The sequence below is a fragment of the Coffea eugenioides genome, chromosome 11 (assembly GCF_003713205.1).
Source record: "Coffea eugenioides isolate CCC68of chromosome 11, Ceug_1.0, whole genome shotgun sequence".
Lineage (NCBI taxonomy): Eukaryota > Viridiplantae > Streptophyta > Magnoliopsida > Gentianales > Rubiaceae > Coffea > Coffea eugenioides.
This window is the reverse complement of record NC_040045.1, coordinates 3,056,398-3,072,515: the sequence shown is the minus strand read 5'-3', so window position 1 is coordinate 3,072,515 and position 16,118 is coordinate 3,056,398. Positions and strand designations below refer to the sequence as shown.

Here is a 16,118-nt window from a genome sequence, read left to right as displayed (position 1 = left end):
CTTCCGACCACAGAATGCAGCTTCTGTATTCCAACGTTTTGCCCATGAAGATGGCAGAAATGGATTTTGATGTCTTCATACGAATTGTAGGTCTCTTTCTTAGCTTTAAAATGGTATAAAGATCACCTCAATCCGATAAGTGTAGCTCCAGATATGGTCAAAATACGGAAGAGTGTCAAAACTGACTTGTATTGCATTTCCTCACTTGAACATTTTTCACTTCATTCTTCTTGTTGCCACTTGAATTCATCACCAAATCTCTATTTTTTACCTCATTTGACATCCTTTGGTGATTGAATCATCATTCCTGCATAAAAATGAAGTTTTTACCATTAAAATCAATAGAAATGCAATATTATCCACTTTTACCAAAAATATATAATTTTACCAAAAACCTCTTTATTTTATTTATAAAACTAAATAATCAACTCAAAATTAACTAATAAAATGCACTTAAAAATACGTAAAATAAACTCTTATCAGTTATCAAAATGGTTTTCAAAGGCTGCTATTTATAGAGGATTTAAGAGCCAAATGAGTTGTTTTTAGTTGTCATTTTTGACTCTTGAAACTCTCATGAGTTGTCTTTCGAGCTTTCCAATCTTTTCTTGATCAGATACAACCAAAATTGATAGCTCGAATTGAGATGGAAAAGTTGTGCGAAAGCAGGGCAAGTTGATGAGCAAGTTACAGAAAACAGAAGAGAATACGCAACTTCAAGCCACGTATTCATGAAGTCGTGTGACGGGTTTTTACTTTAAGTGCAAGTTTAATTCCGAATTTACACCCGTTGGACTGCAAGTATACAGGTCGCAATTGTAGTACGAGATGTGTATCGGGTCGATCCCACGAGGAGCAATTTAAAACAATTATTAGATACTAATTTACTCTATTATTTAGACTCACAATTAATTTGAGCAGAAACTTCAGATTTTAATTCAACTACAAAAATTCTTAAATAGATAAATGCAATATCTCAAGGGGAGTAGAATTCACTAAATATTAAGATCTAGGGATGTAGATTCCACTTATGACACAAAAGATCTAAAATGAATTAATTCAACACTTGTTACTGCTCTTGTTTAACCAAGGATTCATTTCCAGAAATACCAAATTCACATTCTCATGATAATAATGGGTTAAAACAGATTAGTTTTTCCTAATCTCTTGGTAAATACTAAATCTGTTCTTATTTACACATGAAATGCAGATTTCATCCACTTGAATGTATTTCTATTCTCATGAATATACAACTCAAGTTCTACTTGTGTCATTCCATTATTTTTACCATTTCTCAATGAGTAAAAACAACTATAAACCTACTATTGGTGATCAAGCAACAACACGTAATCCAACATACACAAGTAGATAAGTTAATACAAGACATAACAAGCATAAATCACAATCACTTCATATCATTTGGCCATAAGCTTCATCTACTCCCTAGATAAAGGAAATTAGCTACTCATGAATGATGAAACACTCATAACTTCATTAATGTAAATCATCATGAATTACAAATACAAGAGGAATAAAGAAAGTCTTAGCCAAGATATGGTAAAGCCTTCCAAAAATCTCCTTTGTCTTGAACTTGGATGATTACAAGATGAAACCTCAATTGCCCCTTGCAAGTACCTAGCTAGAGAGAATATGTTTTTCTGTAAGAAGCTAAGCTACGAATGGATCTCAGATCTCTCCCCATATCTCTGCATAAAAAACACTCAAATGCTCCATTTTTCCAAGTCAAATTCTATCCTTTGATTCCCAAATCTCCACTTTGTTAGCATAGTCAAAAACCAATATTTTTGACTTGAAAATAAGCCACTTTTCTTGCCCTTTTGTCTTCTGAAGCATGTGCACCGAATTCCCTTGCATCTTATAGCTGGAAAGTGGTATGAACACAAGAGAATTGGCTGAGTCAAATTGTAGAATTTCAGCTATAAAACGCGCCTACACAAAACGCGGTTACAAGTCACGTTTTGTGTACTCGCGTATTCACTTTGGCCTTATTTCATCTGCGATTTTCTCTATCATAAAGGCCGAACTAGCTTTTGTGCAAAACACAAAAGTTGTAGCCCTTTGAGTTAGCTTTCCAATGCTTCAAGAATCATCCAAATCGGAGCTTTGTAGCCTGGGATATGATCGAAATACTGTCACCTGTTCAAACCTCTGTTTTAACTTCCGACCACAGGGTGCAGCTTCTGTATTCCAACGTTTTGCCCATGAAGATGGCAGAAATGGATTTCGATGTCTTCATACGAATTGTAGGTCTCTTTCTTAGCTTTAAAATGGTATAAAAATCACCTCAATCCGATAAGTGTAGCTCCAGATATGGTCAAAATACTGAAAAGTGTCAAAACTGACTTGTATTGCATTTCCTCACTTGAACGTTTTTCACTTCATTCTTCTTGTTGCCACTTAAATTCATCACCAAATCTCTATTTTTCACCTCAATTGACCTCCTTTGGTGATTGATTCATTATTCCTGCATAAAAATGAAGTTTTTACTATTAAAATCAATAGAAATGCAATATTATCCACTTTTACAAAAAATATATAATTTTACCAAAAACCTCTTTATTTTAATTATAAAACTAAATAATCAACTCAAAATTAACTAATAAAATGCACTTAAAAATACGTAAAATAAACTCTTATCAAATACCCCCACACTTGAATCATTGCTTGTCCTCAAGCAATATAAAATTCCAACCATCAATGATCCAAAAATTTAAAATAAACATATGTAGTATTTCAACTCCATTTCCTTGAATCAAGGTAAATAACCCTTATGTGATCTTTCCATTAAGTTCAAGTACTCATAATATCAAGCAAAGAAGAGCCAAGTATACCATAATTTTACCAATTCAACTCAACTTCTTATTTTTATCCAATTTCGCAAGCAAGCAACTCCTATAGTCAATAAAGATGCTAACTAATCTCATGATCAACTTCTTATTTTTCTTAAAGAGGGATTTAATTTACTTTTATATATATATATATATATATATATATATTTTAAGGATTAAATATTACTTAAGTTGTGAAAAATGCCTTTTGACGCGAAGATCAACATTTTTAGATGCAGATCCCCGGTTACTCAACATTTCACATACTCAAGTTGCTTTGCATACTCTTAATTCAAGTACCTTTTTACGCGAATGTCGACATTTGTAGATGCCAACCCCCGGTTACTCGGTACGAGAATCATTGGAGTAGAATAACCATTTTTTTTATTTTTATTTTTTTTAACAATATATAATAAAATTCCCTCTAAGAGTAATCATGAGAAGAGTATGACACTTATTAACCATATTAATTTCTTATCTTATAAAATTAGATAAAAAGAAGAATTTTCATCAAATATACAAAATGTAGGCATAATTTTCTCCACTTTACTAGATATACTTTCCTATAGATGCAAAAATTATAATCACATAAAAATCATTTCCAAATTTCATGAGAAAAGAAGTATCAAAACCGCATATATTTATTTCAAAAGGATAAGTGACAAAATTTTATTTATTTATTATAGTTAATAACATATATATGTATAAGGTTTTGGAAAAATTTTGACAGAGTCTCCCCTTAAAAGTGGACTAAATCTCCCTGCCAGCAACCACAAGAAACACCATTTAAGCACAAGAATTATATCAAACACAACTAAAATCACAAGTACCACACATTTCTTCCCCCACATTAGAATACACATTGTCCTCAATGTGTAGGGAAAGAAAAGAAAAGAAACAAAAGAAAGGAACAAGTGACTCCCCAAGTGAGATGACTGCAGTCCAGTGAAGCCTTGAATCATGAGTCATCGACCGCTCAACCATCCACAGTCAACGATCTACTAGTTACTGCCACAAGTTCCAATATTCAAAATAAGGAATGTAAGTTAACATTTTTCAAACAAAAGATAAAAATAACAAGCAAACAAAAGAAAAGCCAGCCAAAGGGCAGCCTCAATCATCCTCTTCATCGTCATCTTCATCATCATCGATGGGAGGTGGGCGTGTGCCTAAATGATCTTCAATTCGGTCCAGGCGAGTATCCATTCTGGCTAAATGATGGTCGATGTCGTCCAAGCGACCGAAAAGCCGCTGCCAGTTGGTCTGTGGCGGAGGAGGAGGTGATGCTGCAGTAGATGGTCCAGCTCCATCGCGACCATGTCTAGCCTTTTGTCTCCGTTCCTGAACAGGGCGTGGAATGTCTCCCGTGCCAATACCAAGGCGGCGAAGAGTAGTGATAGTCATCTCAGCACGTGGTGGAACATACTCCAGCCGCATGCCTTCCAAGGGAACCTCAAAACGGGGAAAGATTAAAGTCAGTAGACGAGGAAATGATAGTTTGAAGGAAGTTGTCTTACGCCTCGCCGTAGACCTAATGTGGCTGATGATGATGTTAGGCAATGAAATCCGAGCATATGGAGATGTCCGATTATGGAACATGTAATCCAAGAAGTAGATATCGCTCTTGCGGACCTCCGTGTGCCCCGTCTTCTTTGGGATGACATTGTGAGCCATCATGTAAATGATAAGCCGATGACGAGGTTCGAAGACATTCGCCAAAATGGTCTCCTTCCTTGTAGAGCGAAAAGGCTGGTACTCGAGACCAAATCTAGCCATGGCCAATGAAGGATCCCACCTCCTATTCGGGGGAACAAACTCCTTCTTCAAGTCTACTGGACGTCCGTCATCCATACACCCCAAAATAGCAGCCAAATCTTGCCGTGACAAGGTGATTCGTCTTCCACGCACCCAGGACTCAACTATTTCTCCACTATGGCGCGCCTTACTTTCAATGTTGGCGTAAAACTCGCGCACCAAGTCTGGGTAGTAATGGTTTGGAAGGGTGAGAATCGGAGCCCATCCTAGCTGAGCAAAAGCCTCTGAGATGTTGTACATCATCTCAACTGGTGGACTAACGTGCATCTCAAACAAAAATTCCAAATTAGCACGCGCCTCATGCCACTCCTGATTCCTGCGAGTGTTGAATCGAGTACTGTCAAATACGGACATTCCCGCTCCACGAGAAGTGCCCTCACCAGGTTGACGACTGGCTGGCGGAGGAGAAGGTGAACTCTCCTCTTCAGATACTTCCATTTGTTCATTTTCCTCCCTCTCCTCACTGCTAGAGGACGAGGTTATCACACGTCTTCCCCTTGGCATAGTACCTATTAGAAAATATTGCAATTAACCACATGTAATTGGACACAATTAAAAATTTAGCCATGAATATCCTAAAATGATCCAAATAATCTCCCATTTATTCCTTCAAGTGATAACACGTCCAATAACTAATATATAAGACCAAATAAGCAGAACCAAAATTTATGCCCAAAAATTACTTAAAATCACCAATTGAAACAAGATATGCAATAATTATAACCCAATCAGTGAAATTAGCAACAATTATGATTATAACTATTGAGAATTTCAATAATAATATGCTTTTAGTTATAATCATGCTTAGGCAAAAATTAAGCCAATTAACTCACCAAATCAACCAAATTACTCACTATACACAATGCACATGTTTAAACATCATCAAATTACCATTTTTAACCATAATTTAACATCACCAATGGCTCAAAAACATCCTAGTTCCTTTTTCCAATTTTCATCTAAATATAGCAATTGTGAATTTTAAAGTACTTGAAAACCAATAAATTGCTACATTTAAACATTTAAACATGCTTAAACAATCATAATAATCATGAATAAAATCACAAATAGCCATGAACCTCATCAAATTTTCGAAATTAAAAGATGTCAGATAGCTCAGGATAAAAAATATGAACTTCTAAAATCAAAAGATTTGATGAACAAACTTACCTCAATCACGTAGAAGGATGTTTGGTGATGCTAAAAATGCAAAAAGCCCTATGAAACAACCTCCAATTGACCTCCAATTGAAGAAATTAGAGTTTAAGAACCCTAACTTTCAATCCCTCAAAAACCTGATTTGAGGTGTTTTTCTTGGATTTTAATCGGTTAAAAAGGGTATATGAAGCTCAAAAGGTGTTGGGGTGATGATTTTTAGCAAGATTATGGAGTATAAATGAAAATTTGTGAGTTGGGTAGAAGGAAGAGGGAAAAACGCGGCTGGAAAAATTGGAGAAGTGAAAAAGAAAGGCTGAAATCGCGTTTCTGAAGGCTATATTCAGACACAGAAAACGCGACTAAAAACGCGCCTTCAACTCGCGTTTTTGAAGTCGCGTTTCCTGCACAAATCTTGCAGGAATGAAAATGCGACTGTGATGTAAAACGCGACTTTGAGTCGCGTTTCTGAAGTCGCGTTTTTGAGTCTTGATCCAGGCTTGAAAACGCGACTTCCATTAAAACGCGACTTTAGGTCGCGTTTTGAAGGCACGTTTTCTGTTCTGCAGGTGCAGAATTGAAAACGCGATTCTGAGAAACGCGACTTGTAGTCGCGTTTTATTTGAAAACGCGTTTTCTGCTTCGATTTTTAGCAGAATTTCAACTTTTGAAAAATTACAAAAGGTACCCCAATGACTCAAAATGCATCATAGATCATTTGTTTGCCAATTTTAATGACTGGAACAAATGTAAAACATTAAAAACATGCATTTTACCCCTTTATAATGAATCAAAAACACCTTTAACGCAAATCGAGGGGTTGAGTTGTTTGATCAAAGTTCGCCCTTTTCACCTCAAATGGTCATTCTTGCTTCCATTTGCCAACCCTATCACACAAAAACAACAAATTAACTAAAACACTTATTCAAGTCTAAAAATCACAAAAATTTAACACAAATAACATAAACATTGGGTTGCCTCCCAATTAGCGCTTTTGTTTATAGTCGTTGGCTCGACTGAAAGAGTTGAATCACTTTAGAGCATTAGGGAGCGATTTTCTCCCCATGGGTCGAAACTCCCGAGCCAATCCACCATGTGGTGAACCATGCATTGATCTTCATAGTCCAATTTCCTCAAATGCCAAGGAGGAATATTAGACTTGTCATAGAGAGGCTCAACTTCACCTTGGAGTGGATTTTGCTTGTCTTTTCTGAATTGGCTCAACTTTTCACCATTTTCTTCATGGAATGGCGAATTTATTAAGCCAACTTCCATCCTTATCTTCTCCTCCTTTGTTCCTACACCATGAAAGTTAGTACCAAGGACATTTATAAATTTAACTTCTTCGGTCCTTTCTTGGTTAACCTTTTCATCATATGGCATATTAGACACAAGAGCAGTAGGCTCTATACTCCCTTCTTTATTATCCAAATTGAATTCCAATTCCTCACCATTAACCCGTAATATAAGCTTACCTTTTTCTACATCAATCATAGTTCGTGCAGTGGCTAAAAACGGTCGTCCTAGAATAATTGGCATTCTCACATCTTCTTCAATATCTAAGACAACAAAATCCACAGGTATTATAGATTGTCTTACCTTTATGAGCACATTTTCCAAAATACCCGTGGGACGTGTGATTGACCGATCCGCCAATTGCAATGTAATATTGGTAGCTTTTAGCTCTTGAAGTCCCAATCTCCGGGCAACCGATAACGGCATAAGTGACACACTTGCACCTAAATCACATAAAGCATTAGAAAAATGCAATTGACCAATAATGCAAGGAATAGAAAAGCTTCCCGGATCTTTCAATTTAGGAGGGAGTTTATTCTTAATCAATGCACTACACTCTTCCGTTAATGCTATCATCTCATTATCTACAATTTTCCTCTTCTTTGACATGATGTCTTTCAAGAAACGTGCATAAGAGGGAATCTGTGTTATAGCATCAATGAAAGGAATGTTAATGTGCAATTGTTTAAACATTTTGAAGAACTTTTCAAACTCCCGATCCTGTCCATCTTTCTTCAACCTGTGAGGAAAAGGTATCACATTAGAATTTAATTTGGGATGAAGTGCATCAATATCAATGATAACATGATCATTTTGACTTTCTTGCTCCCCTTCAATTGCTTGCTTCTTGTCTTTTTCACCACCTGAATTTTCAAAATCGAATCCCTCAACCGTTTTACCGCTTCTAAGAATGATTGCATTGACATGCTCTCTCGGATTCACTTCGGTTTTACTTGGTAATTCACCAGGGTTTCTATTGTTGATCACATTGGCAATTTGACCAATTTGAACCTCCACATTCATGTACATTGTAGTGAGTTGATCCAGTCTCCCTTCTACTCGTTCAAATCTGTCCGAAGTCACCTTAGCAAGTTTTTCCACCGCGATCTCCCAACTTGGTTTAGTTTCAGCCTGTGGTTGCCTTGGTTGAAATCCCGGCGGATTGGTTGGCCTTTGTTGATTGCCTTGATCTTTCCATCCAAAGTTTGGATGATTTCTCCACCCCGGATTGTAAGTATTCGAGTAGGGATTATTTGGAGCATTTCGGTTGTAATTATTGACAAATTGTACCTGCTCAGAATCAACACACTCATTAATATCATGTTCACCTCCACAGAAAAAACAACAAGCTACGTGAGCATTAGATGAACTTGGGCTAACTCCACCTTGTCTACTCAATAACTTCATCACGTTATTCATTTGGGCACTCAACATATTGAGAGTGTCCATTTCTATCATACCTGCATGACGTCTTGTATTACCTCTCTCATTGGCCCATTGGTAGTTATTTGCTGCCATTTCTTCTATCAAATTATGAGCCTCTTGGGGTGATTTACCCATTAAAGCTCCACCTGCGGCTGCATCAATAATAGTTTTAGTGGAGAAAGATAAACCATTATAAAAGGTTTGTATGATTAACCATTCCGGCAGTCCATGATGTGGACATTTCCGAAGCAAATCTCTAAACCTTTCCCATGCCTCATATAATGATTCTCCCTCCAATTGACTAAAACTAGTGATATCCATTCTAAGCTTAGCAGTCTTTCCTGGTGGAAAATACTTATTTAAGAATGCTCTTGATAAATCATCCCATCCGGTGAAAGTATTAGGAGCATGAGAGTGTAGCCAAAGTTTGGCCTTATCTCTCAATGAAAATGGGAACAATCTTAGCCTTATAGCATCATCACTAACTCCATTCATTTTAATTGTATCACAAATTTCCAAGAATGTAGCTAAGTGTGTATTAGGATCTTCTACTGCATTACCTCCAAATTGAGATTGTTGAACCATTTGGATAAGTGATGGTTTAATCTCAAAGTTGTTAGCATTTACCGTAGGCCTTACTATGCTTGTTTGAGATCCTTGTGTTCCCGGTAGAGCAAAATCTCGTAGAACTCGCCTATTTGCTTCATTTTCCGCCATTTCTTCTTCAAATGGTAGTTCTATCAAAATTTCCTCTATCGGTTGCCAAATCTCTTGTTCCTCTTGCTGTTGTGTGTGCCTCCTTTGTCTACGTAGTGTCCTCTCAATTTCTGGATCGACAGGTACGACTTCTCGAGACTCCCGGTGCATACACTACAAACAGAAATAAGGGATATTATGCAACTTCAATTGTCAAAAACTGATTACAAAATAAGATTAAATATAAAAAAAATAATACTGTCTAAATTAATAAAGATGATTAGGCTCTAATATTGCCGCTCCCCGGCAACGGCGCCAAAAACTTGACGGGTTTTTACTTTAAGTGCAAGTTTAATTCCGAATTTACACCCGTTGGACTGCAAGTATACAGGTCGCAATTGTAGTACGAGATGTGTATCGGGTCGATCCCACGAGGAGCAATTTAAAACAATTATTAGATACTAATTTACTCTATTATTTAGACTCACAATTAATTTGAGCAGAAACTTCAGATTTTAATTCAACTACAAAAATTCTTAAATAGATAAATGCAATATCTCAAGGGGAGTAGAATTCACTAAATATTAAGATCTAGGGATGTAGATTCCACTTATGACACAAAAGATCTAAAATGAATTAATTCAACACTTGTTACTGCTCTTGTTTAACCAAGGATTCATTTCCAGAAATACCAAATTCACATTCTCATGATAATAATGGGTTAAAACAGATTAGTTTTTCCTAATCTCTTGGTAAATACTAAATCTGTTCTTATTTACACATGAAATGCAGATTTCATCCACTTGAATGTATTTCTATTCTCATGAATATACAACTCAAGTTCTACTTGTGTCATTCCATTATTTTTACCATTTCTCAATGAGTAAAAACAACTATAAACCTACTATTGGTGATCAAGCAACAACACGTAATCCAACATACACAAGTAGATAAGTTAATACAAGACATAACAAGCATAAATCACAATCACTTCATATCATTTGGCCATAAGCTTCATCTACTCCCTAGATAAAGGAAATTAGCTACTCATGAATGATGAAACACTCATAACTTCATTAATGTAAATCATCATGAATTACAAATACAAGAGGAATAAAGAAAGTCTTAGCCAAGATATGGTAAAGCCTTCCAAAAATCTCCTTTGTCTTGAACTTGGATGATTACAAGATGAAACCTCAATTGCCCCTTGCAAGTACCTAGCTAGAGAGAATATGTTTTTCTGTAAGAAGCTAAGCTACGAATGGATCTCAGATCTCTCCCCATATCTCTGCATAAAAAACACTCAAATGCTCCATTTTTCCAAGTCAAATTCTATCCTTTGATTCCCAAATCTCCACTTTGTTAGCATAGTCAAAAACCAATATTTTTGACTTGAAAATAAGCCACTTTTCTTGCCCTTTTGTCTTCTGAAGCATGTGCACCGAATTCCCTTGCATCTTATAGCTGGAAAGTGGTATGAACACAAGAGAATTGGCTGAGTCAAATTGTAGAATTTCAGCTATAAAACGCGCCTACACAAAACGCGGTTACAAGTCACGTTTTGTGTACTCGCGTATTCACTTTGGCCTTATTTCATCTGCGATTTTCTCTATCATAAAGGCCGAACTAGCTTTTGTGCAAAACACAAACGTTGTAGCCCTTTGAGTTAGCTTTCCAATGCTTCAAGAATCATCCAAATCGGAGCTTTGTAGCCTGAGATATGATCGAAATACTGTCACCTGTTCAAACCTCTGTTTTAACTTCCGACCACAGGGTGCAGCTTCTGTATTCCAACGTTTTGCCCATGAAGATGGCAGAAATGGATTTCGATGTCTTCATACGAATTGTAGGTCTCTTTCTTAGCTTTAAAATGGTATAAAAATCACCTCAATCCGATAAGTGTAGCTCCAGATATGGTCAAAATACTGAAAAGTGTCAAAACTGACTTGTATTGCATTTCCTCACTTGAACGTTTTTCACTTCATTCTTCTTGTTGCCACTTAAATTCATCACCAAATCTCTATTTTTCACCTCAATTGACCTCCTTTGGTGATTGATTCATTATTCCTGCATAAAAATGAAGTTTTTACTATTAAAATCAATAGAAATGCAATATTATCCACTTTTACCAAAAATATATAATTTTACCAAAAACCTCTTTATTTTAATTATAAAACTAAATAATCAACTCAAAATTAACTAATAAAATGCACTTAAAAATACGTAAAATAAACTCTTATCATCGTGTTTTCACTTCTGTGCATTTGGCACTACTTCAACTGCTATTTTCTCAGTGATGGAAGCTGAACTAGCTCTTGTGCAAAACCTGAAAGTTGTAGCCCTTTGAGTTAACTTTCCAATGTAAGAATCATCCCATTTGCACTTCTGTATTTCGACTTTTTGGTAAGAAAATTGACTGAAATGGATTTCGATGTCTTCATACCAAATTTAGATATATTTCTTAGCTTCAAAATTGTTCAAGAATAATCTCAATCCGATCATTGTAGCTCAAGATATTGCTGAAATACCACAAGGTGTCAAAGCTGGGAAACTTGTTTCCTTTTGTTCTTGATTGCATTTCCTCTTTTGCACTTCATATTCTGTTTTTATCACTTCAAACCATCATCAATCATCCAATTATCTTCTCAAATCACTCCATTTAATGATTGAATCCTTAATCCTATAAAAATATGAAGTTTTCACCAATAAAATCCCTAGAAATGCAATTTTTACACTTCAAACTACAAAATGCATATTTTCACTAGATTCCTAGTTAATTAGCTATAAACATGACTAAAATATACCAAAACTAAATAATAAAATACACTTAAAACACATAAAATATATACTTATCAAATACCTCCACACTTGAACCATCGCTTGCCTTCAAGCAATAAGAAATACAAACCAACAATAACTCAAAGTTTTGAAAATAAATATATGTGAATAATTCCACTTCATTTCCTTAAAATAGGTAAATAACCATATGCAATCATTCAATTAAATTTAAGTACTCATAATATCAAGTAAAGAAGAGTCAATTATACCGCAATTATAACAAATTCAAGTCAAGTTCTCATCCTTATCCAATTTTACAAGCAAGTCATATGGTCAATAAAATACTTCCTAAATTCATGATCATTTTCTTATTTAATTTAAACAGGGATTTATTCATAAAACATACCTAAATATATACTTAAGTTGTGATAGCGCCTTTTTACATGAAGATCGATATTTTTAGATAAAAATCGCCGGTTACTCAACACTTCACATACTCAAGTTGCTTTGCATACTCTTAATTCAAGTACCGCTTTACACGAAAGTCGACATTTGTAGATGAATACTCCCTGTTACTAAATACAAGAACTATTGGAGTAGAACAACTCTTATTCTCTCTTTTTTTTTTTCTTTTTTCTTTTTCTTTTTCTACTTTTTTTTCAAAATAAAGATAATAACATTCCCTCAAAAGAATAATCATAAGAAGATTATTACAATTATTGACCATATTTATCATTTAACTTATAAAATCAAATAAAGAGAAAATATTTCATCAAATAAACCAAATGTAGGCATAATTTTCTCCACTTTACAAGATATATTTTCCTATAAATAGATAAGTTATAATAACATAATAGTCATTTTCAAGTTAAATGAAAAAAGAAGTGCTTGAACCACATATATATTTCAAAAGTATAAGGAATTTGAATTACTAATAGTATGAAACTTGTTGCCCTTTGGATAAAATCAAAAAAATTTGAAACATTTTGGGGCAAATTTACAAATTTGGACAAGATTTTGGAAAATTTTTGGCAGAGTTTCCCCTTAAAACTGAACGAAGCTCCCTGCCAGCAAATCCAATTTTGAACAAATTAAAGCACAAGAAATATTTTCAAGGCAAGTCCAAATTATTTCAATCACAAGTCAATCACAACCGATGCATATCATCTCAATTCTTCCCCCCAACACTTAACATGCACATTGTCCTCATTGTGAAAAAAAGGAAACTAAGATAAAGAAAGTAATACTCCCCTATTGTTGCAATCAAAATGTGTAACATTGAAGCTTCACAATCTATTGTCCGTGTTTCTTCAAAGGTTCATGAGTTCCATTTGAATCTCTTAACAATATAACCTAAAATGCAAAATAGCAAATAAATTAGGTAAGGATCAAGGAAGCAAAAAGTGACAAAGGCATGAAGAATATTTTGCAAATAACTCTTTGCCAAAGTCGCTCATATTAGCACACCACATTTCCCAAACTCTTTAAGTAATTAGCACAAGTATCCGTATAAACATATTTCCTTCTCTAGGTAATTATAACATCACCATATAATAACAAAATTAGGAGTAAAACTCAATCTAAGAAACATACATTATGCACATGTTCAATTTTACCCCTAAATTAGCACCAAAATTGCTAAATTCTTCTCATATTCAAAATTCATCTTCCAATCATACTCTATATGAAGATTAAGCAATCAAATTGTCTAAAATGTCACCATATAAGGAATGTATATATGGAAGCATCATAAAAAAGTCACATTTTAGCAATTTGATCCATCCAATTATGCCTAACAATATTCTAAGAGCAATTACTACATTGATCATAAAATAGGAATATTCATAGAGTAAAACATTGCATAGATCATCACATTCCCACATTTGATCATCTAAACATGCTTAGAAAAGTTAAATAAGCATAATAGAACTTATATGCATCAACAAATAACATCACCAATTCACCATTCAAAGTGCATCAATAAACTCATAAGATATGCAAATGGTGAATTTAAAGTATCAAGTTAAGTTGAAGAAATTTACCTCAAATTGATAGAGAGATGTTCGGTGATGCAAATGATGCAAAAAGTCTATGAAAATCACCCCATTTGACCTCCAATTGAAGAAGTTAAGAACTAAGAACCCTAGCCTTCAACCGATTAAGATATTTGCGAATTTCAATTGGTTAAAAAGGCTCTATGAAGGTCAAATGATGTTTGTTGGATGATTTCATGCAAGAAAAATGTGTATAAGAGGAGATTGGTGAAGTGTGTGTGAGTGTATGAGAAAATACATGAGGTGAAAGAGAAGAAAGAAAGGAAATAGAACTTGCGTTTTTGCTTATTTAAAAAGGAACCCTAAAACGCGACTTGAAAACGCAAGCTTGAAGTCGCGTTTTGGCATTTCGTGTTTTTAGTTGAAAAATTGCAAGGCCAAACACGTGGCTCATGAAAACGCGACTTGAAGTGCATTTTTGTAATCGCATTTTCTGTTGAAAACATACATAACACAATACGTGGTTCTTGAATACGCGAACTTAAGTCGAGTATTTCTGAGCATCGCATATTGTTCTGCAAATTTTTTGCAGAAATCCTAACTTTCTAAAATTGCACATGGTACCCCAATCACTCAAAATGCATCCTAGATCATTCTTTTGTCAAAATTATCAATGCGCGCTGTCGCGCCCCACTTTTCGATTCGAATTGTGATGATGATGTGTGTGGTGTGTGAGTAGTGGAATGTGAACGTGTGTAAATGAAAAGTAAAAGGCCATGGGACTTTGGAAAGCGACGATTTGGCCAAATGAAATTTTAAAAGGGTTTTTAAATATAAAAACGGAGTCGCCACTTGGTATAGATTTGGGGTGTACCAAGTCACCCAAAAAGTGTTTTTTAAAGACAAAGTAGTAAAACCCTTTTTAAAACGACTCCTAGTCCACGTAAGCCAAAGAAAAAGGTTCGGGGGTCACGTTTGACAAAGGGGAAGGCAAGGATAGAATCCAAGGCATCCCTTTGACCTAGCCAAGGCTAGTTGCGCGACTTAACCCTACCTTTCCTAATTTTCTACCCAATATATGTTCGCACGTTGGATATGACTATATGAATGCAAAACGGAAAGAAAAATGCAATCCTAAGTTCTACGATGTCTCTCGTGAGGCTTTTGGTCCCAAACCACATGAATTGTGGCGGCCAACAAAGGAAAACCCCATAGAGGTCGATTAATGCAAATGAGACTCAAGTGTGCAAGCGTGAAAGTGTATGAAAGAAATTAAAAAATCCAAGTGTTTGTGTGCAAGTGTATGAAAAGGTGCACGTGTGCAATTGTATGAAAATTCCAAGTGTTCGTGTGCAAGTGTATGAAATATAGTGATAAGTGCATATAGGTGTGATTAAATGCAATTTTGTGAAGTAGAAATCAAAATGAACAATAAGGAAAGGAAAATGTGAATTGAAAAGAATGAGTGAGTGATAAATGAGAATGAATGAACCTAAGGGAATGCATCAGGTCGGGTATGGGAATGACTCCTAACTTGTCGACTTCGATTTTCCCTTTGATTAGAAGGCAAAACTAGCGTGCTAAGGCTATCGAGTAGCCACACTCGCTCGTTTCCCTTATCAGAAGGGGACCCTCAAGCAAATGGACCCTACAACTATCATGATATGCAAAAATCCTAAAATGAAGGGAAAGGGGGTTCGAGGAGCATGCCAAGTGATAAAACTAAGAAAAATGCATGATATGTGGTGAACAAGCAAAAGATATGCTAATGAGGGGAAATCCCTAAGGGTCTAGCGTTGGACTAGCCCATTCTATGAATTCCGACTAGCGTTGGACTAGCGGAAACGTACATTCATCCATTCCATTCATTCATGGCTATGAAAGCAAGTAGACATGCCAAAATATTCGTAAACACATAGCACATAGCATTTAGCATGCTCGACTAGATGCAAGAGCCTAATAAAGCAATTAAACATGTAGCAACAAAAGCAAGCAAGCAAGGGGAAGGGGAAGTGGACCAGATGCTCTCCGAGCCCTATCTATTACAAGCCAAGAGGTGTACACATACCCCATAAAAACTTAAATAAAAGCAAAAGCAAGTAAATGCATG

The 16,118-nt window shown here is 35.4% G+C and overlaps 1 non-coding gene across 1 annotated transcript; it reads left to right on the top strand.

Annotated features, from left to right (window-relative positions):
• Positions 1-8,763: 8,763 nt before the first annotated feature.
• LOC113754635 lies at positions 8,764-8,870 on the top strand. The gene has a single exon (XR_003465314.1). It is a non-coding gene; the product is annotated as a small nucleolar RNA R71 (small nucleolar RNA).
• Positions 8,871-16,118: the final 7,248 nt, after the last annotated feature.